The sequence below is a fragment of the Ailuropoda melanoleuca genome, chromosome 12 (genome assembly GCF_002007445.2).
Source record: "Ailuropoda melanoleuca isolate Jingjing chromosome 12, ASM200744v2, whole genome shotgun sequence".
Lineage (NCBI taxonomy): Eukaryota > Metazoa > Chordata > Mammalia > Carnivora > Ursidae > Ailuropoda > Ailuropoda melanoleuca.
The window spans coordinates 61431859-61458948 of record NC_048229.1 but is presented as its reverse complement, the minus strand read 5'-3'; the positions used below and the strand labels follow the sequence as shown (position 1 = coordinate 61458948).

The window sequence follows — 27090 nt, the reverse complement described above, 5'->3', positions numbered from 1 at the left end:
GCGATCCTTTCCTCCAACCCACCATCCAGGCCTCCCGGGCAAGGGCCCAGCCTGGCCAGCTGGAGCGGATTTGGGCGAAGGAGGAAAAAGGGGCTCTCAACCCCTCCCCGGTTTCCCTCCGCCGCCCTCCCTGATTGGCTGTGCGTCCCTGGAGCCCAACTTCAGTTGCTCCAGACTCTGTCTGAGCCCCAAGGGAGCGGGAGTGCAGCGACCCGGGGCAGGCCACGAATCCGGGGGTCGGCATGTGGGGCCCCCGGGGGGGGAGGGGCGTGGACGGGGTCGGCCCCCGCAGCCTCTGCCGGGCCCAGCTCGCCGCGTCTCGCGGCCTCGGCTCCTCTCCGCCCCCCGCCCTTTCCTTCCCTCCCAGCAGCGGCCTCCCTCCTCCTCCGGCCCCCCCACCCCGCCCGCCACCTCCCCCCGGTTTCTCATTCCTGCCACTAGCGCGCTCGGCGGCTCATTCCGCGGCCGCCGCCAGCCGAGGGGAGCGTCGCGAGCGGATGCCGCGGGGGCCGCTCGCAGCCGCCGCCGACTTGTGAATGGGACCCGGACTGGGGCCGGGGTTGACACCGCTCCGCTCCTCTTGTGCCAGGGACCGACGGCCCGGAGCTCGCGCCCACACTCCAGGGCCCCAGGTGAGGTTCGCCGCCAGTCCCTTCCTCTCGACTNCGCGCCCACACTCCAGGGCCCCAGGTGAGGTTCGCCGCCAGTCCCTTCCTCTCGACTGGATGGGGCTTCTTGGGGGGGGGTGTCTCTTGATGAGCATGTTTGGGGGTGGGGAGAAGGAGGTCTGACTAGAGAAGGTTTCACTATTGCAACGCAGAAACGGGGGGGAGGGCGGAGGTAAGAGAAGATTTGTTTAAAAATCAAAAAAGGAGAAGGGAGCCAGCTGTGGGCGCGGGCGGCGCGGAGAGGAGAGGCGCCAGATGTGCGCTCCAACCTCTCCCCGGTTCCGGCCTCCTCTGGGGTCTGCGCCGAGGCCGCGGGAGAGGGGCTTTGCGCCGGGCTGGGGCAGAGGCTGCCGAGCTGCGCTCCGGACGCGCCGACTGCCAGCGGTCGGGTCTCTGGGGAAAGTCGCCCCCGGCGCGGGGCCGGCCGGCCCGCCCGCCCGCCCCGCCCGCGCTGCACCTCTTTCCGAAAGCGGCGACGTGACCGCGCTCTGCAGGGTTCCTACCCTTTCCTCCAGGTCCCCGCCGAGCGCTCAAGGGGGTTAGCCCTCCTTGCGCGACCGCGGGGGAAGCCCTGGAAAGCGGAAGGAACCCGGCTCGGGTCGACTGCGGCCCCGCACTTTAATAGCCGGTCTTTGGGTCCGCTGACTGCGGCTGAGGGGCGGCCGACTGCGGTGCGCGCTCCAGCCCTCCAGCCGGAGTCTGCTCGGGAGCTCCGGGGGCCGCCTGTTACCTCCCGCCAGCCCAAGGGGAGGTCCGCGAGCGGCTCAGACTCGGGCTCGGGTTGTCTGGGGCTTGCGAAGCCTGCCAGGGTCAACGTTAACTTTGCGAACCAAGCCTTGCCCTAAGCCTGCGCCTCCTCCTAGAGCGCGCCAAGCCTCTCCCGCTCCCCGCACGCACGGCCCTCCTCCCTTAGCTTTGCCCCGGAACGCGAGGCGGCAGGATGGGAAGGGTAGCGAGGAGAGACCCTTTCCCCTGCAAGCCGGGCAGAAGTGTAAGGAGGGCCCGCTTCGCTCTGTGAAGAAAAGAATCCCCAGAGAAAGTGGGGTCAGGGAGGGGCCCGGGTCGCGCTTCCTTATCCCTTTCTCGCCAAGGCCCTCCTTTCGCTGGGGCGGCAGGGTGTGTGTAGGAGGGTGCTCCTCACGCCTCCCTCTCCCGGGTGGAAGGTTTTCTAGATGCTAGAAAAAGCCCTGTTGCTTTTGCTGATAATGCAGCAGGAATTTCACGGGCCATCGCACTATTAAGAAATTGCATCTTTTAATTATTTAATAATGCCATTCCTGCATGACGACGGATTGTCCCTCAGGGAGGGGGGTGACGGGTTGTTCCTGAAACCCTGCTGTAGGGGGGTATGGATCTGTCTAAAGTCTTCTCTCCTGTTTACCCCTAAAAGAAATCTTGTTCGGGTGGTTCTGAAATCTTTCCTTGTTTTCCTCTTCGAATCTTTCCTATCAGGTTAATATGAGGCAGGGAGTAAGTTTTCGGTTTAATCAGAGGGAAGGCACGATAATTAATCTGGCAAGAGGATGGATCAATTCTTTATCACTTGGGCTTGCAGCAGACATCGATGGTTTTAGGGGTGTCTGGCTTTCCCGGGGATGGGAATGTACAAGTGTTCTCAGGAGCGAGGATCAACCAGCATCGCTTCAGCACATTTGCCAGGCTAGGCTCTGAGCGTTAGAGCCTAGCACCATGGGAGAGGAGAAGAGAAGGGGCTGACCTTCATTTCATTAATCCTGGAATTATTTTTCCAATACACGAGAGATGCAGACATCAGAACACAGAAGGAGTCCCAGCCCAACCCTAGCTGCAGGGAGCCTGGTCGTCTTCCAGCAGAACAAAGGAATAAAAGTTGCAAAACAAAGGGACAGAGTTGTGGTCCATACCAGACAGATCTTGTAGCTCCTGGTCACTAAAGTTTCTTACTCCTGAGCTCCGATTCCAAGTTTTAGAGTTGGCCAGTGGGCCCTGGAATTCGAACCTCCACGCAAAACTGAAATCCTGCCTAGTACAAAGAAATGTGAGTAGTTTTCAAATATAGACCAGGGAAGGGCCTCTGAGAGGCCAGGACACTTTGCTTGAGTGAGAATTATCTTTACATCTTACTTTTGAAACATTGCAAGTTAATGTATTAAAAATGTGTTGCCGCCAGGCTTTATTGTTAATAACAATTATTGTTATCATTTTTGTTGTAATTTGCATAAGCTGGCCGTTTTATTACATTGTTTGAAAAAAAAGGAATACCTCCCCAACACACAGGCACCCCTGGAGTGGGGGATGGGGAGGGAGAATGAAGAGGACTGAGATTGTGGATCACCGGTTGAGGCCCAAACATGTAGGATTACTCAAACTGGGCTTATTGCTTACTAGAAAAAATAGGCTTTTAAAATAGTTCTAACTGAAGCAGTGGACCATCTTGATAGCACTTCAGAACTTCGATTATGTTCAGTATTCTTATCAGAACACCAGACAGTAAAATTACTAGAAACCTAAATTCTATTTTCAATTAAGATGCAATCTTTTGTTAATTTGAGAATTAAAAAAAAAGTCTCAGCTCTATTTTTTTATGACCCAGAACTTGTTTCCTCTTTGCAGGGGTGGCAGTGGATGTGTGTTTGTTTGTTTATTTGTGAGAGGAGAGGGGGGCTGGGTTGGAGAGCCATGCCATGATTTGGGGGAATACAGATCAATTTCATGCTCCTTTAATGCACTTGTCTTCATAATTCATGGTTTTTCTTCCTCTTTGAATAGAATTACATGGCTGCCTTGTAAAGATTCTGGTTTTGGGGACCCTCATATGGGAAACGCTATGACTTTGACCTCAAGGCTTGATTTACAATGCCAGAGCTACACTCCCATGAGCCTAGTGTGTCTCGGAACCTTGCCCGTGAATGTCTGTGACTTATGAAGTTGACAGTTCACACAAACTTTGACCCGTGATATTCAGATCTATTTTCAGAACCATCTAAAGGAGATCTGCGGATCTGATTTTAGTTTTCCTCCATTTTCAGTACGTCTATGTAGGCAAATGTTTTAGAAGCATAACCATTTTGTTTGTTTATTTTAGTATTTTTTTTTCACTTTGATCGTAGGCATACCTAATCATTAATAATGATAAGACACTGGTCTATGGAGTTTGAAAGTAGGTAGCAAACATTTTCTCTTAAACTGTCAAGTTTGCAGAATGACTGTGAATTCCTCAGTCTTTTTCCTGGAAAATCTGAGTACTGTGTAAATTCACCAGGCAATGATTTAAGGGATTGAAGTGTGGTTGGGATTTTTTTTCCCCCGTCTTATAAAAATGGTCATTGTGTCAGAAAAAGTTACCTAGTTCGTCTGGAGCCCCCATTCTAGATCTGCCAAGCATTTGGGTTGTCAGCCTTTCCAATCCAATGTTATTGCCCCTAAAATATGTAAAGATCTTTGGTCTATGTGGGCTAGGGGAGAGACATCAACAGGTACGTTAAAAAGAAAAAAAAAAGTAAAGCGGAGAAAGTTGGACAAATTCTGGCACAACAGTAGTACTAAGAATCCATGAGGATTCCATCAGGATTACTGTGATAGCCATCCACAGCCTCTTCTATGGGCAGGAAGGACTAAAGAAAACACTCGAGGATGATAATTAGACATCTTTCTGCTATAATTTTACCCTGACATTGAGAGCCTTGTGCATCTCTGGAAATGGGCTCCTTCGCGGAAGATTGCACTTGTGACCACTAGAGGGCAATGGCGCCCTTCTCCAACTTTCTGCATGGGGCCCATCTGCTTTTGAGGGCACCATGAAAAGCGGTTTTGTTACCACCAGCCTTGTCTGGCCCTCTCAGGAGAGACCGAATTCAATCTAGCTATGGTTCAGGCTACCGCCTGAGCAGTTTGTCAGGATTAACATCTTTCTAGTCGGTGGATCCGTTACCTTCAGCCTCTTCTTCCCATCTTGGAGTTTACTAGAAAGTTGGAAAATCTTGTAACTTGGGATTGTCTGAGCAGGAGATGCGTGGGGGCTGGGATGCATGATATACCAGGTCAGCTCTCACAGAGGCTGTGATCTGGGAGGATTTTCTGGCTTTTTTTTTTTTCCCCTGCCAGAAAGAGCATCATTTGAGACTCCGAGGGGAAGCGAATGAATAAAGAAGAGAAATATTAGTGAGATTGCTGTGGTATCATTGCCTATTCTTTCAAGAGGTTTTGAAGACATCTGCAAGACATATCTAATTTGCAAAAAAGGAATAGCTGTTTGATCTTTGGTAAACACTTTGGGGCATGGAGCTTTACTATAACTGTAAATGTTTTACTATTACCTTTAAACCATTCTTGATATTGCTGTAAAAAAAACAAACAAACCTAAATTTAGCAGAGAGTAAAATTGAATTCAAGATTGGTCCTCATGCACTGGAGTTTAATCATTTGACTTTTTTTTTTCCCCTCAGTGATATGGAAATTACTGCTTATGATTAAATTGCATATTTCAGGCTGCACAAATTTGTATTTGTTACTGTTTGATAGTGTCATTATGAAAGTTCAGAAGAATAATGTAAAAAAACACTAACGCTATATTATAATTAAGAGGAAAGCTCTATTAAAAATAAGTACTGTCTTAAGTGGATTCTTATTTGTATTTTTTTTAACTGAATACAATTGCCTCCTGGTGAGTCAGCAGTGCAGTTCCTTGCAGCTCTGAGTGTGTTGGAATGCAAAGGCCTTTGATGAAGAAGGAATCAATGCAAATGGATTATGGGAAGGAGTATTAAGTAACTCAGTGGAAAGTAAGACAAAGTGTTTTGTAAACCAATGCTCACTCACCACCGGACAGTTTAACTGAAAAAAAGAAAGTGCTTTTAAATTGTAAGAACTTGTGAATAATGCATGTTTGTTAGAACTGGAGGCAAAATTTCATTGTTATTGGGTTTAATTAGTCATCAGACTGTTGCAGAGTTCCAGAATTCTTATGGAGATAAATCATTGTTCTCATGGTCTGTCCGGTTAAAGTTTCAGCTCAGGCAGAGAATCGGGTACCCCAGGATATTAAGTGAGATAGGAGGATGGGAGAGAAAGGAAGAAAAGAGATAAGGGAAGGGGGGAAAAATGTGAGAGTCTAATGGTGCTGTTCCTCATGGTAGGCCAAATACTGGTGTCCCCCTCCCTTTCTCTCTTTGAGACCCATGTGCGGTCCTGAATCCAGAAAGCCGTCACTAACAGGTTTACAGGCCACAGAAAACAGTGGCCGGGGTCTTATTCGATTGCTTTCTGGCACTGAGAACTCCTCACAGGATACGGTGAATTTTTCTCGAATTTTTCTGGGTTTTGCAGGTGAAGAAAGACCTTCATTCGCTTCCTCCACGAATTTCCTTCTTTGCCAGAAAACCTCATGATGTGGTCCTCTGCACTTGCATGATTTCACTAATTAAGAATTTGTAGGAATTTCTGGAAGATACTGACTTTGGGTGCAGTGTCTTCCACACTATGATGGTTACCTAACGTAGCAACAGGAGTGGTGAAGTCTGCTCCAGGGTTTTAGTTTAAGACACATGAGATCTCTTTTCAGCCATCTTTAGGCTCCATCAGTGAGTGCAAGCAGTGAGAATGTTGAGTAGTATCCCCGCCACCAGTGGTGTTTATTCGCAGTAAGAACCAGCACAGATGCAGACAGGGATAGACGTTATGGGATACAGCACTGTGCGACCACTCCCACCACGGATCTCTGGGAAGGCATTACCTGTGATCACACCCTGAACACTCTGGCTACTTCCATCATCCCCAAGGCTCAGGCTTGGACCAGCTATTCAGACAGCAAGAAAATAGGGTGAGGAGCGTGAAGCCAAGGTGTGCAGAGTAAGATCCTTGTCTTTGTTTAACATTTTGATATTTTGTTCATCATGGACTTTCTCCGTTCAACACGATTTTATAAAATACCGCATTACAATATTATCCATCTTGATTATGGAGTTTTTTGGCAAGCCCTTATATTTTGTGCCTCACCTGACTCACCCTAATTCCAGCCCTGCCAAGTCCTTTGATCCATCTCAGCTCCAGCTCCGATGCTTCGAGGGTATATGACTGGGATTAAGCAACATAACATCTCTAAGACTCAGATACCTTATCTGTTATAAGGGAAACTGTAATAATACTCATGTCCTAGAATTGTTGTTAACAGTAAAGTGAGAATGGAGTGCAGTGCCTGATTCATGATAAGCACTCACTAAACATTCCGTCCTTTTGTCCTCTCAGACCTGGGCTTCAGCTTTATAGACGATAGCAGTTCTTTCTTATAATTACGAGGCCAAAATCCTGCACTGAACATTCACTTTAGATTGAGGCCTCTACCAATTAGGGATGAATTGTTTATTAGTGCCTCCCTTTTTTGAATTATTTCCTAAGTGATCCATCCCTCTTCCATTTAAAATATTCAAGAGGCAGTTGAGATTTTAGAGATAATTATGGCTTTTGAAAAGTGCCTGCCTCCTTCTCCCACCTTTGCATTTTTCTCTCTGTTCCTTCTACATACGGGTTCCCTGGTAAGTTGCCCTGAAGTACTATCTTACTGGGAAAGTTTGCTAAACATGCGATGTTGAGATATTCATCACAAGCTTTGCTTTCATTTAAAAGGGGCTCATTACTATTCCAGACTAGCTTAAATGATAATTAGCCCCATGATAAATCGTCTCCATTTCAAGCATATTCCTGTTTGTTTTTCAGGTAAATGTAGTTTGGGAATTTAAGGGGGTGGAGCTGGACCATTTTGACTGATGAAGAGACTACGGCTGAAGAGCCTTTTGCCCTGCCCGTGGTCTTCCTCGGGCCCAGGCAAAAGCACAGTGATTTGGTACAGCATTGAAAATATCAGGAACCCTCATTCCCCTCCCCCTGCCCCAGCCCTTAATGGTTTTCCAACTGTTTTCACACTCAATGGCACAGTCAGCCTGGGCTTTCCAAGGCTCCTGGACCTTCCAGGTTGTCCTGCTGTGTCCCATATGCAGCCTTCTTGTGTCATGTGTTTCTACCCTAGGCCCAAAGCCCCTCCTGAGCGCACCTTGCAAGGAAAGGAAATATCTCCCTGTGTTTGCCTGGAAAAGGGAAGGAAGAAGAGCCAACTTGTGCATATCCTACCATGTGCCAGGTGCTGTACCTGACACCTCATTTATTCTATGCCCTCACCCTGTGGGGAGGGTATGAGCATCTCCAGTATACAAAAGGGGCAAATGACTCTTGGGAGCGTTCTGGACCCTTGTTTAAGCTCCTGGGGCTTGAGGAAGGAAAGCCGGGTTTCCCCGTCTGTCCGGAATCCACATGCTCCGAAGCTTTCTACTGTGTGTGCAAACTGGGGTCTCCTTGGATTTCTAGAGAAAAACTGTTGGACCGAGAGCTGAGCTGACTGCCAGACCCTGTGCCCCTATAAAATCCCAAACCTTATCCATCATAAAAGGAGCTTCTGAGATCTTCTGGTCTGACTATTCTTTCAGTATGTTTTCTGTTTGCCATTAATCCTGCAGCTTCATACATGTCCTGATGACAGCCTGCTACCTACCTCTCAGGGAACACATCACACTAGCCATGACCCGTTAACTCTGTTCATTAAAATTCCCCATCATAGAAGGACCTAAAATATCCCTCTTTTGTAACTTTCTCCTAATAGTTATTCTTTGCCCCTGCTCTCCATCACTTTTTCCTCCTCCTGAAAGCCCTACAAATATTTGAAAATCAGTATCAGATAATAGTTAAAGTCTAACATTTATTGAGCATTTAGCTAGTTTCAGTTACTGGGCTAAGAACATTCTTTTTTTTTCAGATAATAGTTAAAGTCTAACATTTATTGAGCATTTAGCTAGTTTCAGTTACTGGGCTAAGAACATTCTTTTTTTTTTTTTTTTAAAGATTTTTTTACTTATTTATTCGACAGAGATAGAGACAGCCAGCGAGAGAGAGAACACAAGCAGGAGGAGTGGGAGAGGAAGAAGCAGGCTCATAGCGGAGGAGCCTGATGTGGGGCTCGATCCCATAATGCTGGGATCACGCCCTGAGCCGAAGGCAGACGCTCAACCGCTGTGCCACCCAGGTGCCCCTGGGCTAAGAACATTCTATATAATATGAGACTTACTCATAGTGACTCTATAAACTGGTAAGATTATTGCTAGGCTTTTACAAAGAAAAACAAACAAACAAAAAACCCCAAAAAACTCAGAATTCCCAGTGTTCCAAAAAACCAGTAATTGGAAAATGCAGGCCCAGAGCCTTTCATTAAAGTGGTGACAGAGAACTTGGACCTGCTACTTCCTGAGTGAGGGGTGGACATTCCACTTTACCAAGTAGATATCAGATGTGTGAAGTCATTAATGGAATTGTCAGCTATTCCAGTCAACCTTCAGTTAGAGATGAAGGTCCAAAGACCCAGAGAGGAGCCACGACTTGCCTAAGATCACATGGTCATTTAGGGCAGATAAAGCAAGAACTGGGCAATCTTGGCTCTTAACTCAGTCTCTTACCAGTGTCTATAAGCAAATTTGTTTTTGTGGGTTTTTTTAGATTAGATTTACTAGTGGTCTGATTTTTATTTAAACCTATCACTAGCTCCATTATCTATCTATCTATCTATCTATCTATCTATCTATCTATCATCTATCTATCTATCATCTATCCACACAAAGATACAACCTGTTAGGTTATTAGGCAGTTAAGTCGTGACACCTATATATGGGGCTCTCTGTGAATCTATATTTGGAAATCATAGTTAGTCAATCCAATGCCATTTGATAATATTTTGAAAACTGTACTATTAGACCTTGGCCTTCAGGTCTGTCCTACCTTATAGTCACTATCATTAATATCTCCATTCCGTGTTTGCATAGGTAATAGAGTTGAGTGGCATCTCACCTTGCCACCTCTTGCAAACTCGATTTCAAACCCATTCCTTTGTCACTGACTTCAGTGAAAGGCTCTGGGCTGGGCACACAGAAATAGTCATATCATAAGGCCTTCCCTCAGGGAGCTGCTGTATCAGTGGTCAGAATATACCATGTCTGTCTATCAAAGCTCAAGGCTACAAACATAAGTGCAGCAAAAGGAGTACAAATTAATACGGCCATGGGACCGATGAGTCACAACCCGTACAGTGATCAAGGATGGTCTGGGGAAGGAAGGCATTTGTGGTTACCATGTCCTGATGATAGCTGGGGCATCATTAGTGATATGGGGTGCATTACCCCTGGTGCAAATCGTCTAGGCATTGAGAACTTTCCTTATTAGACATACGTCCTTAGGTGGAGTCAGACTATCTCTCCAGAGGTCACATTCTTTGATACAAGCCTTTGATGCCATGCAGAAAGATGTAGTTCTTCTTCCACATTCGTTACTCAGTATTTATTGCTTTCCAGGATGCCTTCTTCCCAGCCCTAACATCTCCAGAGTGAACACCTCATTCATTTTTGCTCCAGCCCTCCACGGAGGGAAGGACTGAAGACAAAAATCTAGGCAGCTAAACACTAGACTATCCCCTTCTTTCCACACACTTCTTTTATTGCAGCCTGAGGCTACATTACATTAGCTTTTATTGCCAGTCACATCACCCAGAGGACTTATGCTCCACAGTTTATTTGTTTATTTGTTTTTCCTTATGTGCTGCTGTTAAGTCACATTTCCCCACCTGTCCCTGTGCACATAAGACATGACAGGTACCTTCGGTGGTTGTTAGCACAGGCCCTGAGTCAGACTGCCCTGCTGCCAATTTTAGCCTTGTCACTTCTTAGCTGTGTAGATCACTTTAACCATTTCTCCACTTCCCCATCCGTATGCTGGGTTAGCAATGTCTGCTTTATAGGGTGGCTCTGGTATTAAACACTATGAATACATAAACATGCTGAAACCAGTGCACAGGATGGGATTGCTATTACCCTTGTCTCAGTTCTATTTCATATTCTTAGGTTCAGTCCATGGATCCAGTCTCCCAAAACATTTTTAAGTTTAAATCTTTAGTCTGTTATCCAGAATATCTGTCATCCCTCATAGCCTCATGCTATGAGTTGCTGTACTTAGTTACTGACCTTGCTTGGTAAAAACAAAACAACAACAGCAATAAAAATAACCAGAAAAGGAGCAGGGGCCGAATCTTATTAAACAAGACACTTCCTGTTCAGTGATTCAACAGCCTGGAGTACAATAGTCTACACGCTCGTCATTCCTGGTAGTGAATATTTGCCATCTTGTTTGCTTGTTTGTTTGTTTGGCTGCATAGCAGTGGAACCCCTTCCTGTGTTTGGAGAATAGCTCACAATAGGATTCTCAGTAGAGAGAAGAACCCTCCTTTTACTCCAGAGGTGGTTGTACCAGCATCTGATTTCTGGGGCCACCTGGGTGGTAGAGTAAAGCTGTCACTGCTCCTGTCTAGCAGAGACAGCTGCGTGCCCTCACCCACCTGTTCCGTGGAAGTGTCTCATCTGCGGATCTGACTGTCCCAGCCTGCTGACATCCCTCTCCATTTTCCGAGCCTGCTTCTCCAGCCTTCCTGGAAGAATTGTGCTACCGTAGGTCTGATTCTGTGGCTTTGAACCAAGAAACCCAAAAGGCTTTGTTTCCCTGCATGTTTTTGCAAGACTGTTGTGAGAAGTCTTACCCACTGCAATACTGAGTGGGGTATCTGGCTTTTGAGCTCCTTTTGAATGTTGAATATTGATAATTAGGTGCTAGGGTGTGAGGGTAGAACAGAGGGAGCCTTTATTAAACATTGAATAGTTTAATTTGGGCAAGAATTAGGCAAAATGTCAGGACCTAGACTGAAGCCTACTGATACAGCTTAGTAGATGAGGTGGGATTTCCTTGGGAAGCTATGGCAGACAGCATAACAGCTAGTCACGTGGATGGCAAATGGTCAGTTGGAAGGAATGGGGCAGGTTGTGTGGGCAAGTGGCCCATGGATGCTGGCCAAGGAACCAATGCAAAATTCCTGAAAGTATTATCCAGGGGAAGCTAAGGCCAGATTCAGGGACAAGAATCCAAATCGGATCCCTAACCCAAAGGCAGCTAGGTAGTAAAGAGTATGCTAATTCAGAGCCAAACATCTTGGAGAAGGCAGGAAGGAATACACAGAAACTCTCCAAGCATGGATGGGAGTGTGAAAGATGCAGCCATAGAATGGGCTAGTCTCCCCAAGTCATACCCTAGCTTCTGGAGGGACAGCTCCCACAGTGTCCTGGCAGCATGACCTCTGTGTTGGCGCAAGGATAGAACGGTAAGGTGACACTTATCAGTGCTTACAGCTGGGCGATTTGGGGGCAGCGAGAACAGACAGGTATAAGCCACCTCTGAAGTTGGCCTCATACCATCCCAGGACAACTTTCCTCACCCACCTTTGTAAGAAATCATCATCACCCTTCCAGAGAGGGAAGCCTTTGGGGCAAGCACAGAACTTCAGAACTGTCGAACGAGCCAGGTAGTTGAACATAGAATGGCTTTGATTTTGTGGTTGATGAAGCCCCTTGCCCACACCTGACTCCGTTATCACCAAGCTGCCTGGGACTCTTGGAGCCATGCATTTCAATTTCTATGTGATACTCCGTGACTGGTCACCATGGACACAAATCCAGACCACAAACCACAGATGACTAACCAAACAGGTGAAGCTGGGTGGGCAGCTGTGTTAGTAGGTATCAACTTTCTATTATCTATTAAAGCATGCATATTTGAAGGTTTTAAATATTTAAAAATGTATTTAAAGTTTTTATAAAATATCTCATCGGCAATAGCAGCAAAACTGTATTTAAAATCCAAACCCAGGGGCGCCTGGGTGGCACAACGGTTAAGCGTCTGCCTTTAGCTCAGGGCGTGATCCCGGCGTTATGGGATCGAGCCCCACATCAGGCTCCTCCGCTATGAGCCTGCTTCTTCCTCTCCCACTCCTCCTGTGTTCCCTCTCTCGCTGGCTGTCTCTCTGTCAAATAAATAAATAAAATCTTTAAAAAAAAAAAAATAAAATAAAATCCAAACCCCAGCTGAAGAANTGTTCCCTCTCTCGCTGCCTGTCTCTATCTCTGTCAAATAAATAAATAAAATCTTTAAAAAAAAAAATAAAATAAAATCCAAACCCAAGCTGAAGAGTCAGAGATTATTTCTGCAAATAATTCCAATTCACAGCACTTTGACCTAAAGTATCCCAATAGTGACAGGAGATTGCTCTTGAACTGGCTTTCTCCTTATAGCCTTCATATAGGGACACGGCTGTGNTTCCAATTCACAGCACTTTGACCTAAAGTATCCCAATAGTGACAGGAGATTGCTCTTGAACTGGCTTTCTCCCTTATAGCCTTCATATAGGGACACGGCTGTGCTATAAGATACAGTTTTCATTGTTATTTTATTCTTGGGCACCTAAGATGCAGCATATAAATGAAATGTCACTATTACTATTATTATCTTAGAGTAAAAATTGCAAGGTAGCAGTTAAAGCTGGGCACACTTGCCTTCGAAATAACGCATTGGTGGTTCTTGTGTTTCAGTCATCGCCGCTCCGACTGCAAACATTGCAAAGAATCTTTCAACTTCAGCAAACCTCAGCGGCGCATTTGGGAGCATTAGTCAGGAGATTGATGCAGCCTGAGAGGATGTGTCTTTGAAGTGAGGGATGGATCCTATGGAATTATTTCAGCTGCCCTCCCATCAACCCCATTGCTGTCGTGCCCTGTGTTACAAGCCAGAGAGGCACCCAGTTTTCACTTAGAGAGTCATGCCTTGTGTCTTTTTCTTATTGGCTGCATAACATCTCATTTCTCACAAATGGAGAAAGATCACCTGTCAGCAAGTTTGCTGCCAATTGATGACTAATTTTCCCTAAATAGGCTGCCCGGTGATTCCCTCCCTGGAGGCCGACCAGCCTAGTGCCACCCTGACATGGTTGATAAATAGCTGTGTGGCCTTGGGCAAGCCAATTAACCTCAGTTTCCTCATCTGTAAAGTGGCCTTTGGGGTCCTTTCCAGCTCTAAAATGGTCTGGCTCTCAAATCTTCCACAAATCCCTTGGCACGGTGCTTTTCAGCTGTCACATCTCAGCATTCTAGAGAAAGCCATATGAACAGAAACACCAGGAGGTGAAGGCACAGACTGGGCTTGCCCGAGCAGACTATATCAGCAAGTGATAGTGGACAGAGTATGCCTTGCAGGGTAATAAGTTTAGGACTCTGGAGTACACTAAATGCTAGATTCAGGGCTTTGGACTTCAATCCCCAGGCCCTAGGGAAACTTTGAAGGGTTTGGAGTAGGAGAGTGATGTGTTGAATGCATTATTAAATGATTTCTGGAACAGCAGTGAGAATTACTGATAGAAAAAACAGAGACCCTAAAAAGGGAAGCCAACAGGAAGGGGATTACAGCAGAGATGGTGAAGCAGGGACTAAGGTCACAATAGCTGATGTGCACTGAGCATTTACAACATGCACACACTGCATGCAGCCCTTCCCATAAGTTATCTCAGTCCATCCTCTTGAAACCTCCATGAGGTAGAAACTATAATTTTCCCCATTTATAAAACGGAAATCAAGACTCAGGGTAGTTAAGCAACTTTCTCCAATGTTGTGCAGTTAGTAAGTGGACAAGCAGGGATTTGAACAAAGACTCCATGTTCTCCACTGCTCTGTTGTAGGGACACAGAGGTAAGAGGCTTTGAGGGGTCCATGAGATTTGCTACTGATCGTCGATGAGGAGTGGGGATGGATATGTGGTAAAGTGCATACAGAGTGCCCTGGATTTGACCTTCCAGGGATTACCTCATCGCATCTTCCCAAACTCGTAAACAGGAGCCCCAAGATCACAGAGATAAATTATTGCAAAGGATTTGAACTCAGGACTGAAAGGTCTAGAAAGCTTCTCCTGTGGCTCTTCTAATGTTTCTAGGATTGATGGGTTCTTGGCTTTCTCCCTCCCCAGGATGACTTGAAGATGACACAGAGTGTTATATTTTCTGTCCTGTGTTCATATGACTTAAATACTTGAAAAGATGTGTTACACAGAAAAGAAGTTATGCTTCTAATGTCCATGTGTTCTCTTGAAATTTTGGTTCCTCTCCAACCCTGGCATAGATGAAAATGCCGCGTTAGTGTCATTTTGGAATAGTTATTTTGCACCCAGGGTTTACAGTGTAATTCTAGGGGGTGTTGAGAGAAGGCCTATAAAAAGCCAGCCTTTGTCCATCAGTGGGTACGCTCCAGTTCTGTCATGTTGGCACCATGACCTGGTACAGTGTATGGAAAAGATGAGAGAAGAGAGTTGCATTGTATCTGCACTGATGCATATTAATAAGGACCCGGGCTTCTGAGAGATAAAAGATTCACCTACACTAGAATTTAAGAGGCTTCAAATTTGTCACTCTAATCTAGGACTTAAGAACAAATGAGATTGCGAATGCCAACATGACAAAGTCTTGTTCAGAGAGACAAAGGCCACGGGGACTCTGTGCTTGGTATTTCTTTATCCGATCTAATATTCTTGGAACATGTTCATGTCTATATCCCCTTGATCTATCCTTTACCCATTCCTTCTTTGTTAACCAGCTCACTGTGAGACAAAAGATGGAAGCTTGCTTCCCTTGTCTGGGCTCAAGTTCCCTCTTTGGTAGAAGAGGGTTAGAATGGAAAATCGCCTCCCCACAGGAGGGATCTGGAAGAAAGCTGAGTTAGTTCTGTTTAAAAAAATAAATAAATAATAATAATAATAAAAAGAAGCTCTGGCTACCCAGCTTGACCAAGAGAATACATGTATTATTCTCTTCTTAACCCAGCTCCTGGGGTTCAGATCTTTATTTGGACAATGAAAACCAAATTGATGATAGGCTGTTGGGAACTCAGGACTTAGTCCTCAGTTCTGGCAAAGAGCTTCCAAAACCTGTCCCCTGACTCCTTTAAATTAATGGTTGTAAAAACAAAGGCAAGTAAGAATAGCTCTATGGATAAGAATGTGAATTGATTAAATTCATGGAAATAGCATCCCTCTTCAAGGATTGCCTGTCTTTGCTTAATGTTGAAAGTACTGATACTATCTCCAGTATTGTTTCCCCTATTTTTACATTTGCATGGGAAACGATTTGATTAACATTTTCTCTGAAGATAGTTTCCTTCCGAGAAAGTTACATTGACTGTATCAGCTTGGCCCACTGAGCATGCCTTCCCAGGCAGGGCTGATTTGGATGCAAAACAGAGCTATTTTGGAAACGGTAACTTTACCTGTATTGTTGAACCTCTTTTCAAGGCTCAGTTGGGTTTGCTACAGCAGAGCATTGAGGATGCCATTCACGTGGCACACATTGTGCTAATACAACTTTAATTTTCATATCAAATTGGACAAGAAATGAGTTTGTCAGAAATAATCAAGCCTATTACAGAGGTGCCAGGTTGGATAGTTACTGAGATGTGACTGTTACTCTGTGAAGTGACCTTGGGTTGTGGGGATGTGTAGATGGAGGTCATCAGGCAGGCTGGACCCAGTTTCACCCCTCCGGAAACTCCTAGGGGCCCTTCCTGGCAGTGGCTCTGGGGTTAGGAATATTCTCTAATCTTCCACTATTACCTGGCTCTGCCTCTGTCTCATTCCCAGTGCCCTGCTGGGCTCCTTACAAGAACCAAACCAAACCAAAAATACTTTATGTAAATAGTTCAATCTCTATGAAATTTATGCTTTACCTTAAATAAAAGATACTGTGGCTTGACCCTAGGTCCACAGAGGGGGGCCCAGAAATCCAACAGTGTGAGGAAGAACTGGGAAGAAAATATATAAGTGATTCCTTATACTGAGCATGGAGGAACTGATTTTAAGCCTTTTATTTATCTATGAGGCCAGAATTCTTTTGACTTCATATTTCCCAGGTAGACTTTTGAATCTACTTACCCAGAACACTCAACAATTCTTACAGGCTCCAGGATACTACCAATATGTCAGCGTTTCCAAAGTCCACTTAGGCTCCTCTTCATCTGTTTCTTTTGAGCCCATGGGGCCCAGAATGACATGAATACTATATCCTGTCAGTGCTCTGTTGTGCCCTTCAACAATAGACATGGATGTTTCCTGTGGCTTTGGTATGTGCTTTAAATTCATCATCTCAGGAGCGCCTGGGTGGCTCAGTTGGTTAAGCAGCCAACTCTTGATTTCAGCTCAGGTCATGATCTCAGGGTCTTGGGATGAGCCTCAAGTCCTGCTCCGAGCTCAGTGACGAATCTGCTGGAGATTGTCCCTCTCCCTCTGCCCCTCCCGCAACTTGCTAGCTTGCTCTCTCTCTCTCTCAAATAAATAAATAAATCTTAAAAAAAAATCCCTTTAAAAAAATTCACTGTCTCACTCAGGTCTCACGACAGCAGTGAAACCTGATCTGAGTGGTTAAAACCTCAGGAGCTAAAGGGGTTCAGACTAAAAGCTTTCGGATTCCACCATCACCAGTTTTGAGCAGTGTGGCCAGGCGTTTATGAGTCTTTTTTGCTTCAGTTTCCTTATCTGCACCATTGGCATGACAAGGACATGTGCAAAGCCAAGTGAGTACTTGGTAAATGTCAGCGACAACCCTGTGAGCTAGACGTCTACTGTTATTTCTGCTCTGCAAAGGGGAAGCAAAGGTGCAGTGAGCTTGCACATCTTACTCTGGTTATACAGCTGGGGGTGACAATGTGGATTTTGTATCCCAAGTTCAATGGCTCCAAACCCATTTGTTCTGCTCTGCTCCTTCCACTCAAGTTTACTAAGCTATTGTTTCTCTCTTCCACAAACCTCCCATGGCTTTTTTTTTTTTAATATTTAATTTATTTTAGAAAGAGAGAGCATGCATGAGCAGAGAGAAGGGGGGTAGAGGGAGAGGGACAAGCAGATCAGAGCCCGATGTGGGGCTCAATCACACAACCCCAAGACCATGACCTGCACCAAAATCAAGAGCCAGAGGCTCAATGGACGGAGCCACCTACGTGCCCCAAGCCTCCCCTGGATTTGATGAGGACTAGCTTTCCATCGCTTGTGAAGTTTTCATGCTTTCCTTTTAAAGAAATTGACATAAATAGTGGTCTCTTTCCCAGGATGAATCATATTTGCATAACTGTGAAGATGTTAAGAACTCAATTTTCTCCAACAAATCCTTTGTTTTTGAGCTTTTACATGTTTATAATTGACATTCCAGGAGGATAGCTCTCCAAGCAAATGTTGTCCTTGAGACATGTGACACAAGCCTCAAATGTGAACCATATATGCAATTTTAAATTTTTTAGTAGTCCAGTTAAAAAAGTAAAAAGGAAATAGGTGACAATGTTAATGATGCAGTTTATTTAAGCCAATATATCCAAAATATTATGACGTGCAATCAATATAAAATTATTAATGTGCTATTTCTCATTCTTTTTTCCTTCTAAGTCTTTGAAATCTGGTGCATGTGTATGTGTAAGACATCTCAGTTGGGACTAGGCAAATTTCAAGTGCTCAGTAGCCTTATGCACCTTGTAGATACCGTGTAGATAGTGCAAGTCTTGATTTTTCAAAGGACAATTTGTACAAAACACCATTTTTTAAAGATTTATTTATTTATTGTAGAGAGAGGGGAGAGAGGGGCAGAAGGAGAGAGAGAGAATCTCCAGCTGACTCAGAGCTGAGCACAGAGCCCAATGTGGAGCTTGGCTGCAGGACCCCAAGAACATGACATGAGCCGAAACCAAGATTGGGACGCTTAACTGACTGAGCCACCCAGGTGCCCCAGTCTCAGGACCTTTTAAACCACAGCTTCAGGGGCCGCCTTCTGTCAGTCTTCTTAGCTTTATTGCAGCTTTCCTGACTCTCTGCCCCAAAGCTGGATCTTACAGAAGGATCCATAGAAAGGGGATGACCAAAAAGGGGTCATTCTTCTCTACAATCAGAGATAATCAAGGCTTTCAAAGGTGTAAGTGAGCTAACACTGACCCAAGCTTCAGAACTTGCAACCTAACTCAAAGATGTGGGACACCTGTGTGTATAGGTGGCCCTGAAGCAAAATACATTACATTAAAAATGTGTCATCCATCCATCTATTAAGCAAATATTCATGAGACACTGATAAGTTAATTAGGCTGGAGATAAAAGGGTGGCCACAGTAGACAGTTTCCACTCTTACAGACCTTATATTTTAATTTGAGGGAGCAGAAAATAAAATATAAACAAATGAACAAAATATTTTTCAGTAGTGGTAAGTGTAATCAGTAAAACACAACAATGGGATGTATTAGGAAGTAACTGACATTTGAGAGTGATAGCCACTGTCTCTGCCCATCCCAGCTAAATACTGTTGGTACAAATGAGGAAGACGATTGTGAGGATATTTGCCATTATCCGGGGCCTACAAAGTGATGACTATGAAGGGAAGAAGGAAGAAGGAAAAAAGAAAGAAAGAGGAATAAAAATGACAAGGAAGAAAGGAAGGGGGAGAGATGGGGGAGGAAGAAAAGGAGGACAAAGTATTAGTATCATGGCTGACGGTTTTCTTAAGTGATGACAGGAAATCCCAACAACTATCCTGAGAGTTGGATCCCCTAAAATTGAAGGGGAGCCTCACAGAGGGAAAGGGCCTTGACTGGCATCAGAGGTGAGTCCAGGGATCTCCCAAAAGCAGAATCTGGGCCTCTTTGTCATGGTGCCTGCTCATTCACGTCCATGTCTCCTGGTGGGCGTTCATTGCCTTTATTCCTGGGAAATTTCTTCTTGGTGAGAATGTATTAGGAGAGTAGTCTGTATATCTTGGGGGTTCTGAGAAATCACTGAATGTGTAGAAGAAACTTGTACAAGTAAATGGTTGGAATAGATAAAGTTATTAGAACATAACTCCTTTGGTTAATGGATAGAAGCTTAGAGATGATGCCTGATAGAATATAGCACACACGTATCTGAGGGATTGCTTTGGGGGAGAAAGTAATTAGATTTTCACCTGTGATAAGAAAAAAAAAATGACTAAACATCCATCTCAGGAAGAGATATTTACATTAAATCTCCCTTGGTAAAAGGTATAGGCTGTTAAGTGGAAGCATGTGAGATTGTTTTCTCAGGGGGCCTTAAACATAGCAATTTGCTTACCCATCTTGGGCAGCCCAATAAATACCATTGTGGTGGGATATCCTCTGGTTGTCCTCTCACTTCAACCTCCCCCAAATTCAGTCTTTTAATTTTTAAGATGCTTCTCTGTCTCAGAAAAAGAGAAACTTTTTTTCTGAGTTACCTTGGTTGGACACCCATCTCAGCCTTTCTGTTAAGTATTAGAGATTCTTAGGGCTTTTTTTCTTTAGTATTTTATTCCAGACGTCTTCCCTTCTCCTATCACACTTGTTCACTGGGATGATTCACAGACTTCATAGCTTCACTTAACATCCTAACACTGGCGAATCCCCAGACTGCATTCCAAACTTAGCTTAGCAAACCTTTAAATATGATCATTTCCCTATATTCCATATTCCAGTGATACCAACATTATCTACCAAGGTATCTAAGCAGAAGCAAATGGAAAGACAAACATAAATCTCAAGGGACCTCACATTTCTGAGACCTCACATCTAGTCTATGGCCAATTACTATTGATTTGATTTCCGACTCCTCTCACAATATGGCCATTTTTCTGATTTTGCTATTGTCCCGGTTTCATCCTTTGTCATTTCTCTTGTGACATTTAAGATTCATCCTTCTTCTTTTTCCTCCTTGCTTCCTGCCTTTGCTCAGAGCCCTCTAACCTTCTTTAGCTCCAACACTTACGGCTTCTTCAGTGTTTGGCATATAGCAGATTGTAGCGGCTCCAGGTTAAAGAAATCTAGCTCAGAAGAGTTTAAGGGAAAGGAGAAGTTTTGGGCTGTGTAGTCGGTGAGTTCATGAGAGGTCTAGCTTCTGGCTGGACAAGATCAGGGCTTCATAATCTTGAGAAATCTGTCCTACCTTTCCACATGGAGACCTCTTCATCTCCTTATCTCTGCTTCCCTTTTGAGTGTTAGTCTCAGACTCTCTTGCAACTGAGAGGTTTTCCTATGTGACACAAACAATGACATGATGACAGTTGGCAGTCTGAGAACATGTTTATACTTGAAGTTGGCATGAGCAGGAAAGAGCTCTCTCTCTGCCTCCATATCCGAAAACTCCAAAGAAGAGCTGGACATTGCCTTGCTTGAGCCACATGCCCATTTCTGAGGCCGTTTTCTATGTCTTGTGAATACTCTTAAGGACCCAACTTGGGCCATGTGTTCATCCCTGTGGTTGACAGTGGGGTTGGGATAGAAAACAAAAACCTCTTTAACACATAGATGCTCAGAATTGTTATTGAATGGATGGATAAATGAATGGATCAATGAAATGAACTTTGGCTTCCCTAAACCTTTACTGTGTTTTAGTCAGTTTATGTTTGCATTTGTGCTGTTTACTCTCTTTGAGAGAAGAGACTCATGTCAACTTCCAGGATAGAGTTCATTATGGTAAGCTGTCTATGTGTTGGTTCTCAGTGGCTGTGGATTCCATGAAGCCTAGACCAGGATACCATCTCACAATTGATGGTGTCCATGGATGGATGAGTAAAAGAGCAAGTTACTGAAAGTATAAATGAATGAATGAGAAAATAGATATATTTTTATAAGGCATTTCTGTAATGTTGGGAACTCTGCTCAATATATCCTTTAGAATCAAAGCTCTGAAGGTGACCTTGAAGGGCATTTAATTCATTCACATTTGATATTACATTTTACATTTTTAAACAGATTTAGGTGCTGATATTCAGAGAGATTTAAGGATTACCCCTAAAATCACATGACATGATGATAGTGGAGTCAAGACCAGGGTATCAGCATTTCTAACTCCCAGCGAGGTGAACTTTCTTTTACACAATTTCTTTTCTCAACTAATGCATGTTAGATAAGCACCTCCCATATTCCAGGCCCAATAAGAGATGCTCTAGGGGATAGTAAAAATGAAAAGACAGAGCCCCAATTCTCCAGCAGCTCCCAGGTGAATGAGGGCAATTTGGTAAATGCCCAACAGCATGACTACTATAGATCCAGAGAAGGAGTGTCACTCTGGCCTGCTGCCTCGATACTTCCTCGCTATCTGAGTAGGACTTGAATATCTCATGTAACTGGACGACCAAAGTTGTTTTACAGAAGCATCTGAAGATATGTCAGCTCCAGTATGTTTGTCTGCCAGTCCCTCATGTGCAGGGAACTTAGGCATAACAAGAAGAAGAATGTCATAACACCTGGGACACGTCACATTTCTCAGATTCTCTGAAGATACCACATTGGCCAAGCTGGTTCTTCCAGCTATTGCTCTGCCTGGTCTCATGGCCCTCTCTTACATTTGGTCTCTTTTGACAGAATTTCTTTTCTCCATTAAGTCAGACAAGCTGAATTTTCAGGTTGGAAGGAAAAAACCGTAACGGTTGCCATTCTTCTATCAATATTCTAGGCAGTCCTCCTCTGGGTTTGGGTGGCTTACCTGCTACCTTGTGATGATTTCTGGTTAGGTTATTATTCTAGCACAGCTTTGTTACCTGGGAAAAATCACAGAGGAAACCAGTTTATGGATTCATATTCTGAATTTCCTCTTATGACTTAAAATTTATGCCTCAATTTCACTGACTGAAAGTCCCCAGTAGTTACAAAAGGAGAGCATATCAGGGGCTCCCTGTGTAGGGTGGGGAAGCTCGCAGTGGTCTGTTCTTTGTTATAGGGATGATAACAGGGTCATGTTCCCTTAGTAAAAATTCATAGAACTCTGCTCTTCTGTCTATATTTTATTTTTAAATTTTTAAGAAAAATTAAAAAGAAAAAGAAAAAATAGTAATAATTGCACCTCTAGAGAGCAGCGGTCATCAGCCTGGGATGATTTTTCCACCAGAGGACATTTGTCAAGGTCTGAGACATCTTTGGTTGTTACCATGGGGTAGGAGTGTGCTACTAGTATCTAGTAGTTAGAGGCCAGGGAATGCTGCTAAACATCCTATAATAATACATAGAGCAGCACCCAGTCCCCCCACAAATAATTATCTGGCCCAGTACTGCTGACATTCAGAAGCCCTGCCCTAGAGCACGGAGATCAATCTGAAAGATTAATTCTTGAAGGGCCATAGCAAGCACCATTCACAGAAACTTGTATGATAGATTATATCTTTATTTCACAGTTGAGGAAACTGAGGCTCATAGAAACTAATCCATCCAGAGTCATTCATTTAAGAACCCATGAACCCAAACCCTTACTCTTTACACCAATATATCCTCTTGCCTATTATCACTTCTCCAGGGCAAAAAACCATAATTTGAGAACTGACACATATTTTTCTCCATAACTAAAATGCTTTTTGTGTGGAACAACCAGATAAAGGCATTAATGAAAAGAGGCTTTACAGAGATATCATCCATATGATCTTCTGCAACAATGGCTTTGTAATAAACTACTGTGAATTACTTTTTCCGAGAACTTGTAAAAAAATGTGCAAACTGGAAAGCATTGCATTCTTATAATTGAACCAGTTGAAATTTGACCTTTGGACATAAGTAAGAGGACTGTCATTCAGGGGAATTAGAATGCATTCCTGGTTGCTATCAGGAGATAACAGAGCCTCTTCCGTTCCCTTGAGGATGAAGTTGTCTGAAGTGTCCTATCTGTAAATGCTGATGTACACAGCGTGTATCAGTCAGGATACACTGAGGGTAACAGAACCAGTAGGATACACGTGTATTAGGAGATTTATTGAAAGGAATTGGCTCAAGCAATTGCGAGGGTTGGCAAGGCGAGTCTGAGGTCCATAGGACAGGTGGGCAGGAAGGGCAGCCTGGAGCCCGAGGATGGGAGCTGCAGCTGCAGCCCACAGGTGGACTTTTCTCTTCATTAGAGTAGCTTCAGTTCTGCTCAGAAGGGTTTTCAACTGGTTGAGTCAGGCCCACCCAGACTACTGAGAATCATCTTCTTTACTTAAACTGATTATAGACCTTAATGACATCTATGAAATATCTCAACTAGTATTGGTATAACAAGGGACGATCACCTAGGCAAGTTTACACATTAAGCTGACTGCCACGCCCAATAAGTGTAATTTTTCTAAGCTAGAAGTTAATTTAAATGCTGTAGTTCCATTATCAGAAAGTATAATGAGTGGGAAGTAATGGAAATGACCCTATTTCTCTTAACAGCATGAGGATATGGTTGGCCCTACCCATCTCGCTATACCTCATCTGTTCTCCATATTTGGAGACACTCCAGATTTGGTCTTGAGACTCACTATGATGTCCCACTGAGAAGAAATACAGCAGACTGAAAAGAGCGGGGAGTAAGGCAGATGCGGACTCGTACTCCAGCTCTGCTCTAAGAGCTCTGTGAATGTGTGTATTCCTCAACTGCACTACAGATAATAATAATAGACTGCCTCCCATGCTCTGGGGAGATCTGCTTGAGAGACACGTAGTGAATGGCAATATGGGTACATGTGTGCATAAATATATGTGTTTATGTGTATAGACATGCACACATTGCAATGTAGTTATTTTAGCAAGCATCCATTTATCCAACAAAATATCTACCCTGTAATAGCCATAGTGGTAGGAACTAGGCACGCAGAGATAAAACTATCATAGTCCTTACCTTCAAAGTCCTAATAGTCTGGAGGAGAAGGGTATAATTAAATTGGTAATTTCAGTGTGTTCTGATACATGCTATAATGCACACATTTAGAAACATTAAAAAGGCCTCTTGAATGTTGAATAACTGAGAGCAAAATTAATTAGCTAGAAGACTGTTCTTTGAATATATGCTCCTTGGATGGATGTGAGAACCAACTCTTCCTTAATAAGGAATTACTGTTTGTTAGGGTTTAACTAAAGCTCTGGGCAGAGTGCCAGGAGAAAGGTGATTGGATTCCCAGCGGTTGGTCATGTGAAGAGCGCAAACAGTATGGCCTATTTACTTGTCCATTTATTTATGGCCTTTCCTGTTCTCAAGAGGTGTTGAAGTGGCCTTCATAAATACCAGCAATGTGCTAAGATTTCAACAAAAGAAAGTTTTAAAGAAATTAGGATGAAGGAAAGTAAGGGTAAGGTTGAAAGAACAAAGGACTTCACTGAAGCACACACCGTAATTTATGACATAGAACATTGTTTCCTAGTAAACAAGCAACTGGAGAAACACCAAGGGCTGTACGACCACCACAAAATAATAATACAGTCGTGTTCAGGTGAGACAAATATTTCTTGACACCGAGACCTGTAGAATTTCTCCCAAAGAGCCTTATAAAGAGACCGGGGCCTTTAACAATTACCCGAGCATAAACAAAACATTGCACATGCACGTGGAGCATATGTGTTTACAAACAGATACTTGGATGTATATACAGGTGCATCTCTAGGGTTGTGAATTCAAGTAGGGGCCCAAGTATACAAGTCCAGCTCAGTGGTCAAGATTCTTAGATAGTGACACTTCCACGGAATTTGTAAGGTCACGTTTCAGCCTAGGCTCTTCCCTACCCTCCTCTCTCTGTTCCTTAGACACACTGCCCCATGGCTTTCTGCCAGAAGGAGCCAAGGTGATATGGACTAGAAATAGAATAATATAACCCAGTGAACCAGAGCTGCTGAATGTTCCAGAACCACACCACTCTCAGAGCCACAAAGAGCCGTGAGTTCTGGGTATCTGTCACTTGCCTCCTGTAGTAACTTCAGACAAGGACGCTTTCCATTGTGGTCTTAGTGTTCACTTATCTGGGAGTGGGTCACTGTTCTTCTAAGAGTCTTAGGGTCTCAGAAATAAATACTGAACAGGTACAACATCTGAATGGGTTTTGGCCTTTGGCCTCCCTTGAACTCTTGATAAAAGAGAAACAGTTTGCTGCTGTCATTACTGGAAGTTTGATGGATCTGCTAAAAAATACATCACATCACTACAGAAATGACATTAACACAGGGTTCTTTTTATTTATTTCTTTCCTTCTAATTAAATTCTCTCAAGGTGAGAAGAAACCTCTGTTCACTGCAAAACCATGGTTCATGGGTCTGTGCTTGAATGAGAAAAGGAGCCTATGATTTGAACTGTTACAAGAAAACTCAGGAGATGCACATTTGGACTTGGTGAATGGACACCTGGCACTTGGTGGCTTGGTCACGTGGGTATGGCCATGTTCCTTAACTCCTTTGTGTCCCAGGTTTCTCTGTCAGTAGGAAGAAGATAATAATAGCTTCCCCATCTTTATTAAGGTTGATGTGCCAATGGCTGCATTAAGACACTATTATACTTAGACAGGAGTTGGATAGTGCCAAAGACAAGAGAGATCCTATCAGTTTGGTTCAAAGCATTGTTTTCTCTGTGGGTTCAGTGGGAGTGGGGGCCTCCTTCTCTGCTCCAGCCTTGGAGATGGCCAAGATTGGGCAGCTTGATAGGAACCCTGGCCTGGGAGTTAGGAATTGTAAATTCACATCCCAATCCTGTCATTTTACGTAAATCTTGGACAAAAAACTATCCCTCTTGGGGCATCTGTTTACATATATTTTTTTTTTTAAATAATGGAGCTAAAGTTGGTGACCTCTAAGAAACATTCCAATTCTGAAGGGCCACAGTGTACTATTCACAGTGCTGTGGAATAGAAACTTATGAGTGAATAGGACAGACCCTGCCATCTGTGAGAGTTCGGCTGGAAGAGGCAGAGAGCGTCGGTGATGGGACAGTCTCAGATTGGAATAGCTGTTGTAAGGAAATAAACAGAGTTGTGTAATAGAAAAACAGGTAAAATGGGTCTTTCTTGCTAAAGAGAGGTGAAAGAGGTCATTGTCCCAGGAATACTTCTCTGAGGAGGTGACATTACTTGAACTTCCTCTTTACTCTTGCAAACCGTCAAAATGACATCTGAAAGAAGAGCTTTGTTTTTTGCAAATCCATCTCAGCAGTAGCAGTAGAAGACAGAATGGATCCTGTCTTAAATTCTTTGTGGAATGTGTGAGGTATGAATAAAGGAAAGCAAATAGAAAAGGATCTTTGCAATTTGAGCAGGAGATGCATTTATAGCTCTGGGGCAGGGATAGGATTGGGTAAATAATTTTCAGGTTTTTTTAGTCAATTCAATGTATGTTATTAAGCACCTACTAGGTGCCTGACCTTAAGCAGAGAGCTGAGACTAGGGTGTTTAATCGCCTAGAATCTTCCTGAAGAGAAGCCTAGCCTGGAGGGAGAAGATGCATATAGAAATAAATATCTCTGTTCCATGGTAACAGTGGTTGTGGGAAGGATTCGGGATAATTTGGGACATTGGTAATGGGGCTGGTTTGAGTAAGTATGAAGCAGTTCACAAAAAATGCTAAGGATGAGTGTTTAGGTGAAAAATAAACCACCAAAATTATGTTGAAATAATGATGTCATGTCTGCTGACATTTCTGCTGAATATTTACAATATTCATCTCACTTTTTTGGGAATTAATACTAAAGACATATCTTTTTTTTTTTTTTTTTTTTTTTT

At 43.9% G+C, this 27090-nt stretch overlaps 1 protein-coding gene across 3 annotated transcripts in view; it reads left to right on the top strand.

Annotated features, from left to right (window-relative positions):
* The first annotated feature begins 208 nt into the window (after positions 1-208).
* CDH11 (cadherin 11) overlaps positions 209-27090 on the top strand; it is a 159544-nt gene continuing 132662 nt past the window's right edge. For 2 of the 3 annotated variants that reach the window (XM_002925894.4, XM_034672329.1), the window contains exon 1: positions 209-632. The gene's annotated coding sequence lies outside the window, so the exon portion shown is untranslated. Of the gene's footprint in view, positions 633-666; positions 691-27090 lie in introns of those variants that run through there. The other variant, XM_034672330.1, reaches the window with a different exon arrangement.